This window comes from Canis aureus, chromosome 2 (assembly GCF_053574225.1).
Source record: "Canis aureus isolate CA01 chromosome 2, VMU_Caureus_v.1.0, whole genome shotgun sequence".
Lineage (NCBI taxonomy): Eukaryota > Metazoa > Chordata > Mammalia > Carnivora > Canidae > Canis > Canis aureus.
Window position 1 is genome coordinate 51314551 of NC_135612.1, and position 17552 is coordinate 51332102.

General features: G+C 37.4%; 2 long non-coding RNA genes across 12 annotated transcripts in view; one reads left to right on the forward strand and one right to left on the reverse strand.

Annotated features, from left to right (window-relative positions):
* LOC144297418 (uncharacterized) overlaps positions 1-17552 on the reverse strand; it is a 187931-nt gene that overhangs the window by 65316 nt on the left and 105063 nt on the right. For 7 of the 11 annotated variants that reach the window (XR_013364483.1, XR_013364482.1, XR_013364450.1 and 4 more), the window contains 2 exons: positions 1539-1694; positions 967-1226 (listed from right to left, as the gene is read on the reverse strand). The exons of 3 other annotated variants lie outside the window; for them this stretch is intronic. This is a non-coding gene — a long non-coding RNA (uncharacterized LOC144297418). Of the gene's footprint in view, positions 1-966; positions 1227-1538; positions 1695-17552 lie in introns of those variants that run through there. One more of the 11 variants, XR_013364485.1, reaches the window with a different exon arrangement.
* Positions 8153-12720, forward strand: LOC144297462 (uncharacterized). Its single transcript, XR_013364520.1, has 4 exons — positions 8153-8295; positions 10715-10895; positions 11051-11247; positions 12176-12720. It is a non-coding gene; the product is annotated as an uncharacterized LOC144297462 (long non-coding RNA).

The window sequence follows — 17552 nt, forward strand, 5'->3', positions numbered from 1 at the left end:
ACCATCCCTTATATTTTGGAATGTGGATTCAACTCCCCTTGCAGCTGGGCCAGCCTCCCACCTGGTCCCTTTGCTGACAAGTGGGATTGAATGAGAACCATTGTTGTGTTTAATAATCTCTGACCCGTCTGATATTCATTCCAACATTGACTCAGCCATTCAGACACTCTTTCACACACTCACCAATAGACACTCAGTGCCTATTGTGTCAACAATTCTGTTTTGCACAAAGTTCCACCCTGAATTAAGAAAGAGGGGTTGATACAAATTACAAATGACACACCATGCTGATGAAAACACTTATTGACACCAATAAACTGTTCATTCTTGCTCAAATGTTCATTCATTTAGAGTTTACAAATACTGAGATGTACAGACACTCTCTCAGATGTTTCTAATCGGTATTAGCATGCAGAGGAATGAACTCAAAGTCTGAAATACTGAGAGAGAAATCTACAGCTTTCTGTGTGGAATATTTAGTTACTTTAAATCTCTCCTGTTCCCCTACTTACAATTCTAAAATTTGGAAAACAGAAAAGTACAAAGGTTTTAAAAAACCTATTATTCCAACATTCTGAAATAACCACTTTTAATATTTTGGTCCTAACCTTTTTAATCTTTCTTGTAGAAAAATTTAAATTTATGTATAAATGTATACATAACATACAGATAGAAATTTACACATATTTTCTACCCCAAAAATCATTTCATGCACAATATTTTATAATCATATATTCACTTAGCAAGTATATTATGAGCATTTTCCATTATAATGAATATTCTTCAGTAATATTGTTTTCAATAGCAGCATGTCCATTGTGTGAGTATACTATAGTTTACTTAAACAATACTACTGTTGAGTAGTAGATTTATTTCTGAATTTTTTTATTTGTGGATTATGCTGTTATATCAGTCAGCTATTGTTAAAGTAATGATGGGTAACAAACCACAACAGAATTCAGTGGCTTAAAATAAAAATCTTTATATTCATACATCTGCTGGTTGGCCATGGCACCTCTGTGATTCAGAATATTCTCCACATGAGTACCATCTTTCTTGAACTGTTAGGCTGATGTGGGCATGCAATTTCCATTGCAATAGCAGAGGCAAGCTCTACTTTGCTAGCATATCCCAAACCCTTGTTGACATTAAGTCTGTCTATCAACATTGTTCAAAGCAAATCACATCTGCAAGCTTAAAGCACACTCCACCTGTATTAAGAGAAACTGCAAGAGAACATACAATGAACATTCCTGTATATGTATGTGAAATGTTGTTTCCTTAAGGTTATCTTCTGAAAGTAAGATTGTACAATATACTTTACTTGTCTACACACATGCACATAATCTGCTCACAATGTATGCGTTAATTATAGAAATCTGTTATATACTTAAGCTCCTTTCTCTCTAAGGAGTTTATTAATGCCATCTCAAGACTGCTTATATTTATTGCCCTGTTTTTCATCTGCTGCTTGTTGCTACATCTCAGGTACCATCTTTCCTCCAGCTTTCCCAGTTTACGATCTCAGGTGATCTTACCTTTCTTCTTTGATGAACATCAGCACTATTATTTGTGACCCATGCTTGATATTTGTCCTTCTGCACCAAACAAGGTGATCTTGTGGGAAGCATATTGCCAGCATACCCTCTCCTGCCTGAACTGACAGGCCTTCCTACTTTCCAGCCTAACCTGAGCTGAGAGAAAGATCAGTTTTAGGCCAGTGATTTCATTTATGAGAAGTTGTTTTCCCTTCTTTAATAAGATTTGGCTCCCTTGATTCTTTTCTATCAACTATTGTTTTTAAGCTGATTTTACATTTATTAAATGTGAGAGAATTAAAAAAAAAAAACAGCGATGCCTGAGCCCTACTTCCCCAACTTTTATTTAGTTGATTTTGAGTGCACTTGAAACAAATATCCTATAGAAATTCCCCCATAAAGTTTTAGGATGTAGACAGTGAGAATTATTTAAGAATTACACCACACACACACACACACACACACACACACATTCTCTAGATGTTCTTTTCTACATTTTTTCTTTTTTTGTTTAGTTCCCCACCCCCACCCCACCCCCAGGGAGAAGAGAAAGACCTGCCTGTTGTTAACTACAACACTAGATTTATTGTAAGAACATTTCTCAAGGAGAGCTTATGATATGAAAATTGCTCCCTGAGACTTCTAGTTTCAGCTCTGACATATAAAGAGCTTGGAACTCGTCATTCCCATACTTCCAATAAGAAAAAGCTGGAAAAACTGAAAAGCAATGACTTTTCTTAGACCTCTCAGAGAACTGAGGTTATAGGATAAACTACTACCCTGAAATCTTGGGAGACAGCCAAACCCAGAGAGACAGAGCCACTGAAATCTCCTTGCTTGAAACAGAAGCCATTGGAATCACAAACTGGTAGGAATAATGTGCAGAACAGTTAATACAGCTGGCCTAATATTGCTAGCCTTAGAAAGACCTGCCTTCAACATTGGTGGCTGGGAACTTTCATTTTATAAGGGTTTTCACACTTTCAGAGCCTGCCCACTGTGCTTAAACTGTTGGTATAAACCACTTGGTTTTGCTGACACTGTTTCCCTTCTGGGAGACTGAAACTTTGATATGTGCTAGGCAGAGGGTGACCCCAATACAAACTTTTGGCATAGAGTCTCTAATGAGCTTCCCCTAGATGTAATATTTATTATGCATTGTGACATTCATTGTGTAGGAATTAAGAACAGCCTGTGTGCCTTCTCTGGGAGAGTACTCTGAGAAGCTTGTGCCTGGTTTCTTCCAGACTTCAGCCAAACATCTTTTCCTTTTGATAATTTTGCTTTGTATCACTTGTCTACAGTAAATCATACCTGTATGATTACATGCTAAGTCTTATGAGTACTTCTGCTAAATTATTGAACCTGAGGTCGTCATGGGGACTCCCAACAGAGATACTTAAGTAGCAAATTTGATGAACTGCAGGAGAGTGGGTATGGACAAGCATGAGAGTGAGAAACTCCTAAAGACCATTTTCTTAAAGGGAGCGCTCCCATATATTCATGGACCTTATCTCCAGATGCCCAACCCAGTTCTTGTGTGGAGTTTTGAGAAAGATCCTTTCCTCGTTCTGCAGGGAAATGGGAAGAGTAAACATTGTGAAATATACTCAGAATTTTATATAGCAAAAATCCCATTCCCCAGGGGAAGTCTTTGCCAAAGACTTATACCAGGAAGATAATTCCTTCTATTCCTGTCCCCTTCAGTGTTCCTGTCTCACTTAAGAGGAAAACATTTTCAATAGGAGTCAGAGTTTCAAGGAAATGGATTGAGAATATTGCATCTAAGGAAGGAATTTGAGATCTGGGGGAAAAACAAAACAAAACAAAACAAAACAGAAAGCTACGCCACTAAAGAGACAATTGTGGAGAACACAGCCCTGAGACATAAACCCACTAAATGACTGTGACTTAACAGGAAGATTACACAATGCTTCCCCTCCACCCACACACCCACACTGACCACTACCACTACCACTACCACTGACCACTACCACAAAAGGGTTACATTGTAAACACAGTGGATTATAGCTGAAACAAGTGCAAAACACAGACTTTAAGGAGAAGTACTGAGGGGAACCCAAAGTCTACAGGAAATAAAAACAAGGATACCATAGGAATTGAAACTCTTTTACCTACAGTAATAGCAAATATTAAACACAGCCCTTCTTATAACCAATTTAATAAAAATCCTCACATTAAAGACTTATCTCACTTATCTGATACAATATGACTAGCTTTTAACAAAAAATCATAATCTATACCTAAAGGCAGCAATACAGCCTAGAGAGACAAATCAATCACCAGAACTAGACTCAGATATAAAACAACATTAAATTTATCAGCCAAGGAATTTTAGATGACTATGATTAAAATTTTAAAGGTTCTAATGGAAATTAAAAGTAGATATTATGAAAGAACAAATAGGTAACAGAGAGAAAAATAGGAATGCAAAAAAAAAAAAGGAATCGAAAGAAAATTCTCTAAATCAGAAACATTGTCAGAAATGAAAAATACCTTTGAAGATCTCATCAGTAGATTAGAAATGACTAAGAAAAGAATCAGAGCTTAATATTAGTGAATAGTAGCTCCTCAAACTGAGATGCAAATAAAACGAATGAAGACAAAAACAGACATTTCAAGAACTCCAGAAAAATTTCTATAGATGTAACATATGTGTAACTGGAATACAAGAAGGCAAACAGAGAGAATGGAGTTTTAGAGTAATAATAGCTGAGAACTTTCCAGAATTAATAAAATGTACCAAACCAAAGATCCAAGAGGCTCAGAAAATACTAAGTAGGATAAATATATGCACACCTAGGTTTATGATATTTAATATGCAGTAAAAATAGTATTGAAAAGGAAGAAGAAATGGTTTTACTCAAGTAAAAATTGATCAAATTCTTCATGAGTAGACTTTCTCAGCAAGAAGTGTTAAAAGGAAGTTTTTAGTCAGAGAGACCATGATATAGGTCAAGAACTTGAATCTCCATAAAGAAAGGAAGAACATAATAGAAGGAAGGGATGAAAGAAAAAACTTTTATTTTTATTATTTGCAATTAATCTAAAAGATTAATGTTTAAAGTAATAATGATAGTAATATATTGGGTGAGTAGAGTATATAATTTATGGATAATGGAAGTGAATAACAGCAGTGTTGCAAGGAATAAAGGGTGGATTTGAGAATAACATGTTCTAAAGTACCTGCAGTACACCTGAAGCAATACAAGATGCCATCTAAAGGAGACTTATATTAGTTGTAAATGTACTCTGCAAACTCTGGAGTAACTACTAAGTTTTTAAAATGTTAAGACAATTGATATGCTAAGTAAGAAGATTCACTGGAATCACATAAAGTGCTCATTTAAAACCCTATAGGGGATCCCTGGATGGCTCAGTGGTTTGGCAACTGCCTTCCGCCCAGGGCGTGATCCTGGAGTCCTGGGATCTGGTCCCACATCGGTCTCCCTGCATAGAGACTGCTTCTCCCTCTGCCTGTGTCTCTGCCTCTCTCTTTCTCTTTCTCTCTCTCTCTCTCTCTCTCTCTGTCTCTCATGATGAATAAACAGGATCTTTAAAAAAAATTTAAAAAACAGATAAATCATAAAAAGAGAGAGAAAAAAGAAAACAAGGACAAAGGCACAAATAGAAAACAGTCAAAAACAAGTATATCAATAATCACCTTAAGTGTGAATAGCATAAATACTCCAATTTAAAGGCCAAAATTTGTCAGAATGAATAAAATTGAAACACAACTCTATGTTGACTACCAATAACCCACATTAAAAACAAGGAGCTATATAAGTTAGAAGTAAAGGAATGAGAAAACGTGTACCATGTGAACAAGTAGCTGTATTAATTTCAGACAAAGCTAACTCTAGAACAAGGAAGGTTACTAGGGATAAATAGAGGACACTGTATAATGAAAAAGGAGTCAATTCTCCAAGAAGTCATAATAATGTTGAAAATACATGCACCTAACAACAGAACTTATAAATACATGAGACAAAAACTGATAAAACTGACAATTAGATAAATTCACTTTTTATAGTTAGAGACTTCAACACAGTTCTGCCAGTAATTGATATATTAACCAGGAAGAAAATCAGCAAAGATAAAGATGATCTGAACAGCACTATCAATTAACTTGATCTAAGTGTCATTTATAGAACAGTCCATCCAACAAAACCAGAATATACATTCTTTTAAGCTCACCTAGAACATTCACCAAAATAAACCACATTCTGGACCATAAGGCACAACATGACAAATGCAAAAGAATAGAAATCATGTAAAATATGTTCTCAGACCACAATGAATTAAACTACAAATCAGTTAACAGAAAACAAGCCAGAAAATTATCAAATATTTGGAAATTAGACAATGCACTTCTAAATAATGAATGGATCAAAAAAAGAGTCTCAAAAAATTAGAATATATTTAACTGAATGAAAACTAAAATCCAGTTATCAATATTGGTGAGATGCATCAAAAGTAGTGCTTACAGAGGAATTTGTAGTATCAAATGCATGCATTAGAAAAAAAAGGAAGATATAAAATCAGTAACAAAATCTAATCTGCTTCTTTAGGAAACTATAAAGAGAAGAAAAATTTAATACTAATACAAGCAGGAAATAAAGAAAGAAGAAAAATTATAGCAGTTATCAATGAAATTGAAAATAGGAAAACAATAGAGAAAATCAATGAAACTAAAGATATTTTTCAAAAAATATCAATAAAATTGATAACATCAGTTTGGGTTAAACAATGAAGAAAGAAAAGAGACACAAATTACCAATATCATAAATGAAAAACATATCATAAATACTAGTCTGATAGACATTGTACCAACATTTCGGGGAGAAGTAATACAATTCTTCATGATTACTTTCAACAAATAAAATCAGAGAAAAAAATTCCTAACTCATTCTACTAAGACAGCATTACTCTAATACCAAAACCAATTAAAGATATTAGGAGGAAAAAAACCTGTAGATATATCTTTCATAAACATAGATACAAATATCCTCAAAAAATATTAGCAAGCCGAATCCAACAATGTCTGAAAGAACTATGCACCATGATGACATGGGATTTATTCCAGGTGTGCAAAATATTTTCAATAACAGGTCCTAGAACAATTGGGTGTTCATATGTAAACAAAACAAAACAAGAAATCCAGAATCCAGATATAAACCTTACAACTTAAAAAAATAATTCAGAATAGATCATTGACTGAAATGTAAGATGCAAAAAAAATAGTAAAAATTTTATACAAAGAAAATATAGGAGAAAATAGACATGATGTTTCATGCTACATTTTCAAATACAAGATAAATAACACAACTCATGAGAGCACTAAGGTGGACCTTACTGAAATTGTAAACTACTCTGAGACACTGTGAAGGAACAGAAAAGGCAGGTACCCATCTATGAAAAGACAAGAGGTAACAAAGGCTGATGAGGATGTGGATAAGAGGGGAACTGTGTGCACTGTCAGTGTCACTGTGAACTGGTACTGCCACTATGGGAAACAATATGGAGGATCCTCAAAAAATTAAACGTAGGAATACCTAGAGATCCAACAATCTCACTTCTGGGAATATATCCAAAGTAAATGAAAACACTAACTGGAAAAGATACCTGCATTCTCATGTTCATAGTGGAGTTTTTTACAATCTCCAAGACATGGAAACAATCTAAGCGCCTATGGACAGAGGAATGGATAAAGAAGTTGTAATATATATTTATAGTTTAGTATTATTCAGTCATAAAATAGAATAGAATCCTGCCATTTGTGACAAAAATTTTCAACAGATCTTGAGGGCATTAGCTAAGTGAAATAAATCAGAGAAATGATTTGATACCATACAAATATGGTATGGTCTCATTCATATAGAAAATCTAAAACAAATAAAACCAAAACCACACATACAAAAATCAACTCATAGAAAGAGATCAGATATGTGGTTTCCAGAGGTGGGAGTTGGGGGGAGGGGGAATTGAAGGAAGGAGATCAAAGGTACAAATTTCTAGTTATAAGTAAATACTGAGGAGTTAATGTACAGCATGGTGGCTACAGTTAACATTGCTATATGGTATATGCAGAAGTTGTTAAGAGTAAATCCTAAGAGCTCTCATCACAAGGAAATTTTTTTTCCTTTCTTTATTTTATCTACATTAGTTGACAGATGCTAACTAAACTTACTACAACAATAATTTTACAATATATATGTCAAACCATTATGCTGTACACCTTAAACTTACACAATGGTATATGTCAATTATAGCTCAATAAAACTGGCGGGGAAAGACAGGCACAGGCTGGGAGAAAATATTTGCAAAAGACCTATCTGATAAAGGACTTATATCGAACATACACCCCCCTCCAAAATCCCCTAAAACCTCCTAAAACTTAATCATAAGAAAAGAGAGCATTCCAATTAAAAAATAAGCAAAAGATTTGACTGGATACCTCAGCAAAGAAAATGTGCAGAAGGCAAATAAACATATGAAAAACTGCTCAACATTGTCACCGAGGAAACACAAAAACAATAAGATTCCACTTCTTACCTAATAGAATGGCTATAATTCAATTAGAATACCAACTACTGGTGAGAATACAGAGCAACAGGAACTCTTAAATCATTGTTGTTGGAATGCAAAATATACAGTTACTTGGAAGACAGTTTGGCACTTTTCTCATAAAGCTAAAGCATGGTATTACAATACAATCCAGCAATTGTGAACACAGGTATTTGATCAATTGATTTGAAAACTTATATTCATAAAACTGTACAAAAATGTTTATCGAAGTCTTATTCATAACGACCAAAAGCTGTAAGTAATCAAAATGTCCTTCAGGGGTACCTGTGTGGCTCAGTGGGTTGAGCATCCAACTCTCAGTTTCTCAGCTCATGTCATGATCTCAAGTTCCTGGGATGGAGCCCCTAGTGGGGTCTCATGTTCAGTGGGGAGTCTGCTTGGGAATCCACTCGCCCTCTCCCTCTGCCCCTCTCCTTCCACTTACACACTCGCACTCTCTCTCTCAAATAAGTAAATTTTTAAAAAATGGATAATTGTGGTAAATCATAGAATGGAATATTGTTCAATAATATGAAGGCAGGAGCTTTCAACCCAGGAATACACAGATGAACAAAAACAAGGTTGAACTTTAAATGTATGTTACTAAGTGAAGGAAGCCAATCTGAAAAGGTTACGTATTTTATGATTGCAATTATATGACATGGGTAAAAGCTAAACTACAAGGATGGTAAATAGATCAGTAGTAGCAAGGAATGCAGCACGAAGAGTGAATATTAATGCATGCAAAAATAAAAGGGTATGGAGGAGCGTTGGGGGATCCAAGCATGGAAAGCAGATAGTGACAACATAATATGACTATTACACATATATGAAACAACCTCTCTGAAAAGTTCAGGAAAACGTGTTGACCTAAGTCACTTTAGAAATGAGTGGAGTCTGTAAGACTAAAAACAAAAGGATATGCCCATAGCAATTCACTCTAATTGATAAAAATGTATCTCATGGAAATATAGATTAATATTTCTAAAAGCATTAAAGATATATATTGACATTAATCAATTTAAACAATGAATGTCAAATGGTAGGAAGCATGTTTCTCACTATTAGAGAGTGGTAGGTTATAGATAAATAAGGAGATGAGCCTGGAGTGACCCATTTGGGAATATGTCACAGTTGGAGACACCCATATGAATTCATATCTAGCTCACAGATAAATATGGTCATATATAGAAATATTTGCAGGTAGATACATATATACAGGTGAATACACACACCTAGATTTCCTTGCTTTAACAACCAGAAAGCCTAGAAGCAACGACAGCCTCATAGTGATAAGCACTTAGCACCTAGATACTGGTTTCTAATGCCATTTTCCATCCCACAATACAAAATAAACGTACAAGTCTACATTGATATAAATAAATGATTGAATAAATAGATATATGATTAAATAAAGTGAATAGACAAATCTTCCATGTGGAAGAATTTCTTTTTGTTTTTTTTTTTAATGTGGAAGAATTTCAAAGAATTCGGTGGCTACTCCACCTTCAAGGAAATAAAATAAAATTACTCCCTCATTCTCTAAGTGTAGAATGTGCACAGTGATTTCCTTTGAGTGAATACAGTACAGAAACTGGTAAAATAGAATAACTTTACAGTGGAAAAAGTTCAGGAATCCTACCTCAGCCAGGTGGTCAAGGTTAACATATCAGGGATAAGTCACATGTATAGGAAATAGCCCTGACATAAGATGGATGCGGTCCTTCTTCCTCGAAACATGTAACCCCCACCTACAAAAACATCAGCTGCATCCAAAAAGACATATTCTACAAAATATCTAACCATGAATCCTTAAAATTGTCAAGGTCTTCAGAAACAAAGGAATGTCTAAGGAACTGTCACAGTCAAGAAGGGCTTAGGGACAAATGCCAACATTTCTCATGGTATTTTAGATGAACAGAAATAGGACATTAGGTTAAAATGAATGTGAGTAAATATGGACTTTCATTAATTTATTTAAAAAAACGCTTTCAACCAACAGTCATGCATTATAGCTTCTATTCATTTTTATTTAGTTGTATCATCAGCTGTGACTTAACTTCAGGCCAGACCTCTTCTGCTCTCTTCAAGTACTGGAAATAGACAGCCTGTACTTGGTTTTAAGTGCCTTTCCCTAACACTAGTTACTGTACAGAAAACCAAGCTCTCTCGGCCTGCCAGTTTATTCTCCAGGATGACTTGATTTGATGCCCCCATGGAAACCAGAGTTCACTCCAACCTGGAGAAAAACGCCGGCATCGGCTTCCACAACAGTCATGTTGAAAACAACATTGTTTCTGACAGATATCTAGGATTTGAACTGAGCTTGAACTTGACTATAGAAAGCAGGCATACCTGTTCCAGAAAGCAGCATTTCTTTTTTAGAATTTTTAATTTATGAGTTTAAACTAGTTTCCCACTCTGTGTCTGAAGCCTCACCTCTCTGCTATGCAGTTTAATCCCACACAGGGCAATTAATCTATCTTTCAGGCAGCATTTAAAAGCAAACAATTCATTCTGTAAGTGATATTGTGTTGCTTGGGATATTAATACAAATCTAAAAAGCTTCTATTTATTGTCTTACTTAGGAAATCCAATCACTCACCCAAAAAATATTTATTAAGCATCTACTATATTCAAAGCATTCCACTTCCTAAGAGACTAGGACATTATGGGCTGAGATTACCAGGAAAAACTTCTTTGAAGGCCTCCAGAATGCTGTTAAGTAGAACCAGTAGAAGAGGACACACCAGGAAGACTTAAAAAAAGGCACGTTGGCAAAATAGGGCAAGCATTTCAGAGGATGGAAATTAGTACTCTCTGCTCTGAGTACAGGAACGGGGAGGGAGGTAAGGAGAGGGAGACACATTACAGAGATCGTGTCCTTTGTGGCAAAGCAAAAGAGCGTATGTTTTATTTGGTAGGCAACGAGGAACCACTGATTACCACGATCAGATTGATAATTAAGAAATTAAATGGTAATTAAGAAAAATCATTCTGACATCAGTGTGGAAGATGGATGCAAAGAGAATTCGAGGGGACCAAACCTAGAATCTAATGAACTAAAACAGATGATGAGCTGTGGGACCAGAACAGAGGAAACGTGTATGGGAGACACAAGGTAATTAAATATGACGTTTCAAGCCTGGATAATTGGGTTGGCTGTGTTACCATTGCCAGAGATAAGGAGATGAAGAAAACTGAGCTTGCAGAGGAGAGAACAGGAGCAGAATTTCTGCAGTGAGGTCCTGAGCCTGACATCTCAATGATCACCCTTCTGAAATAATTCTTCCCCAATTAATTCTCAACTGAAGAATAATAGCTAAGTTACAAAATAGGTGTCTAGGTCTATCTGCAATTAGTGATTATGACCAATGGTGAGATTCATGTCACTGAATATGTCCCTTGCCACTAAAGGAACTCATTCCTCTGAGCTCAGGAACAGGCATTGGTTCTTCAAACCACTAGTTAGTAAGGTGTCCAAGAGGTACTCCTCTGTCTCCACACTTCCTACTACAAAGCTCCAATTCCAAATGAGGGTCAGTCCCTTGAAGACAGGGAGCATGCCCTAATATTTGTCCTAAAGATATGTAAAGGGGAATGAGATGAAAAGAGAAGAGCTCTTTCCTTTTTGATGCTCCTTGATCAGCCATTGATATGGTAGGAGGGTGCCTCTCATGCATCCTTCCACCACAGTCCCCCATGTGGACCTAATGACAAAGGAGACCTTGAAGAGATCCCCAGGGATTTGGAGGTGTAGACAAAGAGGCTTGCAGGAAGCCTGGCAGCTTTTTTTTTTAAAGTTTATGTTTTAACTTTTATGTTTATGCTTTATTTCTAGAATTGTGAATTTTTGTCTTCTGTTTCACATCTGTGTTTACTCTGATACAAAGTAATTTGTTCTTTTCTATTATTGGTGTAAATTTATACTACTGGAAGATGTGCCATGCTAACTCAATGGCTTTGAATACTCACGGCAGATCCCTATGTCCCTCTGGGGGTACTCATATCCCTGTATGATAAGTATCAGTAGGATTTTTTTCCCCCAGAAGCAGGCAGTGTGTAACATGTACCAAGCTCATCCTAACGACAAGTGGGAATTCAAAAGCCAGCTGGAACTATAAATGCCGAACCTCTAAAAGGAACTGAGGCATGAAGGTCCTCCACCATGATCAGCTCTTCTTCACATTCTGGCAGAGGGAAATACCAACCAAGGCCTTTGGAGATTGAATGGTCAATCTTGAAATAATCAAAGCCTAGCTGCTTGGAACAAGGGAGCGAAACTTTTCCTAATGCCATTAACATTTCCCTCCATCCAAATATGAAAAATGGGCCCATTTATTATTTATCATCTTTCTATCTGATATTTCACCTGCTGCCAACACAGCTAAATCCAGCCAAGCTCCCCCCATGGCAGACCCAGAGGCAGATGATCCCAGCAAAGCAGAATCATCACACCCAGGGAACCAGATGGGTGACCTTTCTCTCTCCTGCTCTCCAGACTTGAGAACAGACAGTCAAAATCTCTAGGTGGCTCAGATCTTTGCTTCTATAAATTAAAATGTATATTTTCCAACCGATGATGGTCTGTTTCTCAAAAACATCGATCTCATGTTCGTCAAACACCATCTTTCATGCATTATGCCAGAGCAGCCAGTTTTTCTCTTTTCTGAAATCCCTAACATGATGCCCCCTCCCTCTTTGCCGACCTCCACTCAAAACAACATGGTGTGAACTCTTTCCATTGCTTTTTTTTTCTTCTCGTGTATAGCCATGTGTTTGAAGTTAAGATATTGTCACATCTCACATTTTAAATATCATGAGGATAGGCCAATTCTATGATATTTTAAGTGCCCTCATTACGAAACATATGGCTGGAGGGGTGGGGATAGGGAGGTGGGGAAAGAAATATGGCAAATGCAGTATTTTCCCAAGGGGGGTGGTGGGGAACATGACCTGCAAGATGCAAGAATCTCTGTGCACCACCACTGAAATACCATCTGTTTGCATTCAAATTATCATCTTGAAATTATGACTTTTTTTCATATGCCATAATGTATAGGATTCAAGGGCCAAAACACATCATAGTGTTTGCAACCAAATGATCCAGTTGCTGTCAAAGCTGTGGCAATTTAAAAAATAGAAAAGAAAAACAAGACAATGTTACATTTGTGGTGTTTTTACTTCTTTTCAAAATAGAGGCATTGTTATAACAGACAGTGATAGGGATAGTCATTAACCACAGCATTTATTGGTTCATTCCTTCACTCATGTATGCTTTCACCCATTTGGCAGTCACTTCATGCATGTTATGCACCACACGCGATGTGGAAAGATGGGGATTCAGAGGTGAAAGTGCCTTTGTCATCAGGTGATCAGAAGCCAGAGTGAGAAGCTAGTAAGCAGACTGTTGAAATATGAATGATAAAGTCAATTGTAGAATTTAACAGAGGTGTGACTGGAGTACCCACATTTTTTTGGGCAAGAGTGCCATTACCCACTAAGAGAGACCTCTTCTTGAAGGAGCCTTCTTCTAAGCTGATTTAAATATTAAGTGGGATTAATCCATGGAAGTGGATGTTGACCTTTCCAGGCTTTGGAACTAGAACATGCAAAGACATAGAAGTGTCAGTGAATTCATTCTGGCTGGAACATACAGAGGCAGAAATGCAAGATATGCAGATAGAGACAGTGGTTAGAACAACTCCTATAAGAGCCCAATTTGATTGAAGTCCAACAAGGACTTTAACAGCAAATGCCTGGATTTCTGCTAGGACAATAAACTGTCTTTGATTGGAATAATATCTTGTCTAAACACTTAGTATACAAACCACTGCAAGAGCCTCAAAGAATCAGACAAAGCTACTTTAAGTACAATATGGAGAACAAATGTATTTGTCACCCTGACAAGGGTGAGGAAGAGTAGAGAATGGAGAGGAAGAAGTGGAAGGGTCAGTGGATGGAGGACAAGGGACTTCAAGAACAAAGGGTCAAGAGAGGAGCTCCAAGTATCAGCCAGAATGGAGAGACTCTCAGAGGAAAAGACCAAGTCATACACGGTTGTTTGTTTGCACTTAGCTTTGGGGAACTATGGTCCCTCCATGCCCCTACTTGTCTCGACTTGCCCTTCAGCTCCTTTACAAAGTCTTCTGCAGTCTTGTGTATTTTTATGGTGAGTTTGATCTTCTTTTGGGAAAGTTACCAAGGCATGACATTTCTTTTTTTACTTTTTTTTTTTAAAGATTTTATTTATTTATTCATGAGAGACACAAAGAGAGAGAGAGAGAAGCAGAGACACAGGCAGAGGGAGAAGCAGGCTCCATACAGGGAGCTTGACATGGGACTCGATCCTGGGTCTCCAGGATCATACCCTGGGCCCAGGCGGCACTAAACCACTGAGCCACCCTGGCTGCCCGACATTTCTTTTCTAAACCAATATCATGTATCGAAGAGGTCACAGGTAAGAGAGCAAGTAGGATCTAATATAAGCTTTTCAGAAATTAAAAAAAATCATGGAATGGATTTGAATCCATTCCACAGAATCCATAAACAAAGGTCTCAAGTCAGCCTCCTAGATCCTTAGGTATAAGAAGGCATCCCTCGTTGACATTTAGGCCACATCAGCAGAGCTTTAACTGTAATAACCATAGTTAGGAATAAACATATGAGGGAGATCTGGTCCCTTTACTACAGAATTTATAGTCAAATCAAGGAGATAGTCACATACTTAAAAGAGCAACGAGGTCACTTTGAACCAGGTACCAGCATTCATCTGCAGCAGGGCCACCTGACCATTATCTCTGACACCTTGAGAACTATCTGGGAATCATAAAAAAATAAGGTACTGGCCTTTAGACTTTGGACAGTGATCACTGCGAGCTAGGAAATTAACCACCAGCAGATGAGAAGTTTCCATATTCCTGGACTACTTTTGACTATCCTCCCTTGCCACTCAAATATATTTTTTCTCTTTCATATTATACTTCAAGACATAGAAGAGCCCTGTGGATATATGCCTCTTGGAACCCTCAGTGTTATTCTCTGAGTCCCCAGAAGTTGGCTAAAATATAAATTATCATGTATTTTTAGAGTCTAAAAAATATTGGTTGAATTAATAAGTGCATGCATGAGTTTCTGTGGATTGATGAATAGCATATTTTTCAAAGAAACTGCCCAAGATCTATTTCTTAGTGACACATATATTTTTAGCAGATTAAGGAATCCAATACTTCTGCATGAGTAACATACTAATATTCAAATTTAATAGGATATGATCAGAGAATATACTGATAAAACAGAGAGCTGATATTCATCAGAACTTATATTTGGAAAAAAAAAAAAAGAACTTATATTTGGCCAGTGCTTGATTTTAGGCATTTCACCATTCATTATTTCATGTATTCCTTACTACACGACCAAGGGATGGATGATCTCATTTCCCTTTTTCAGTGAGGACACTGAGGCCTACTGATAATCACCTCTGGGATTCATACTTAGGTCCTTTGATTCCTTCCCAGGACTCATAGCCTCATAGGCTAGAGAGTAAGCAGAGTTTTGATTTACTCTCTGATGCGACCCTAGGCAAGTCATCTCCCTAATAATACTAACTTTCTCTAATCATACTGACCCTCCCTACTTCCCCATCTCTGTATCCCTCCTCCTGGGTACCTGCTACTACTTAATCTCCCCGTCAGACACAATCTGGCTTGCAAGACCAACCTTTACTGCGGGCATAAGAGTCAGGGCAGTCTGAATTAATACTCAGCAAGGTCGTTAGTGCTTTATCACCATTCATTTCATCATTTTTCTGAACGCATACTATTTGCCAGGCACTATTGTAAGTTTGAGGGACAGATCAGTAACTAACACTGGAGTCCTGTACTTCAGATCCATTCTGATGCTGGGCAACGAGTGTCTCCCGAGTAAGAGGAAGTGTGGTGTAGTGGGGACAACTTGGAATTCAGATATGACTCCCAAGTTCAAATTCTGTTTCTACCACCTACAATCAGGTGGGACAATGGGCAAGTCACTTTAAATCTCTGAGTTTCCATCTGCAAAATGTGAGTTCCCAGTAGTGTTAACAGGCAACAAGTGAAATAGCATTGTCAGAATGTCTGGCCAATGGCCAATGTGACATAGGTGCATACAGTAGCTGGCAATGCCAGTATCTCTTTTCTTGGTGGCCAAAAATCCATTTGTTTCCTTTAAATGTTAGCAATTTTTTAAAAGATTTATTTATTTGAGAGACAGAGAGAGTAGGAGATAAGGAGAGACAAACTTAACCAGACTCCACACTAAGCACAGAGCCCAACACGGGGCTCGATCTTGTGACTCTAAGATCACCACCTGAGCTGAAACCAAGAGTCAGATGCTTAACCAACTGAGCCACACAGACACCCCTAAGTGCCAGCCTTTTTATGTCTGTTGTTTGGCAGGATGGCCCCCAGGTTTTCCTATTTTCTTTCTTGCCTCTCTAACTGATTCTCCATTCAGCATGAGAGAGATGTTTCAAAAATATGAACTTCATCATGTCAACCTTTTGATAAAAGTTCTTCAGTAATTCCCCATTTTCTTGGAATAAAGTTTAAACAGCTCATCATGGCCAGTGATTGCATCCCCGCCTGCCCCTCCTACATCATTCCTGACCGCCTCTTCTGCTGGCACTCCTTCTAGCCCCTCTTGTCTTGTTGCTGTTGCTCAGAATGCCCACTTCATTTCCACCTTAGGGTCTTTTATGTCCCTTTGCCTTCCTTCAGGTGTACTATCCCCACCCTCACCCTCCAGATCTCTGCCTAATAAATTTTTGTTCTTAGCAAAAATACTACCTTACCCACAGAGCCACTCCCTCATCACACAATCTAAAATGCCCCCCATCCTGGGGCACCTGGGTGGCTCAGTGGTTGAGCATCTGCCTTTGGCTCAGGTCATGATCCTGGAGGCCTGGGATCGAGTCCCACATCAGGCTCCCTGCATGGAGCCTGCTTCTCCTTCTGTCTACATCTCTGCCTCTCTGTGTGTGTCTCTCGTGAATAAATAAAGAGATCTTTAAAAAAAAAAAAAAAACCTATCCCAAGTCACCATCACATTTTGTGGTATCTAAAATTATTTATTTATTTGTTGATGTATGTTCTGCACCCCTCCCCCCTAAGCAACACACACACATAAACTGTGTAGGAATGTAAACAATGAGATGCATCTATTTGATTCATTGCTGCATCCCCAGCATCTGGAACAGTATTCAGTACATAGTTGGTCTTCAACAGATACTTGGTGAATGCATAAAGGAAGCTCCTCATTTTGCATACCTGGCCCAGCTGCTGGGCAAGACTTCATATTAGCTTGTCTAAATTTAGTACAAACTGAACTTTAACTCTCTAGAAAGAGACATCACTAAGCTAGTTAAAAGGAGTAGGGAGCTATAACTGT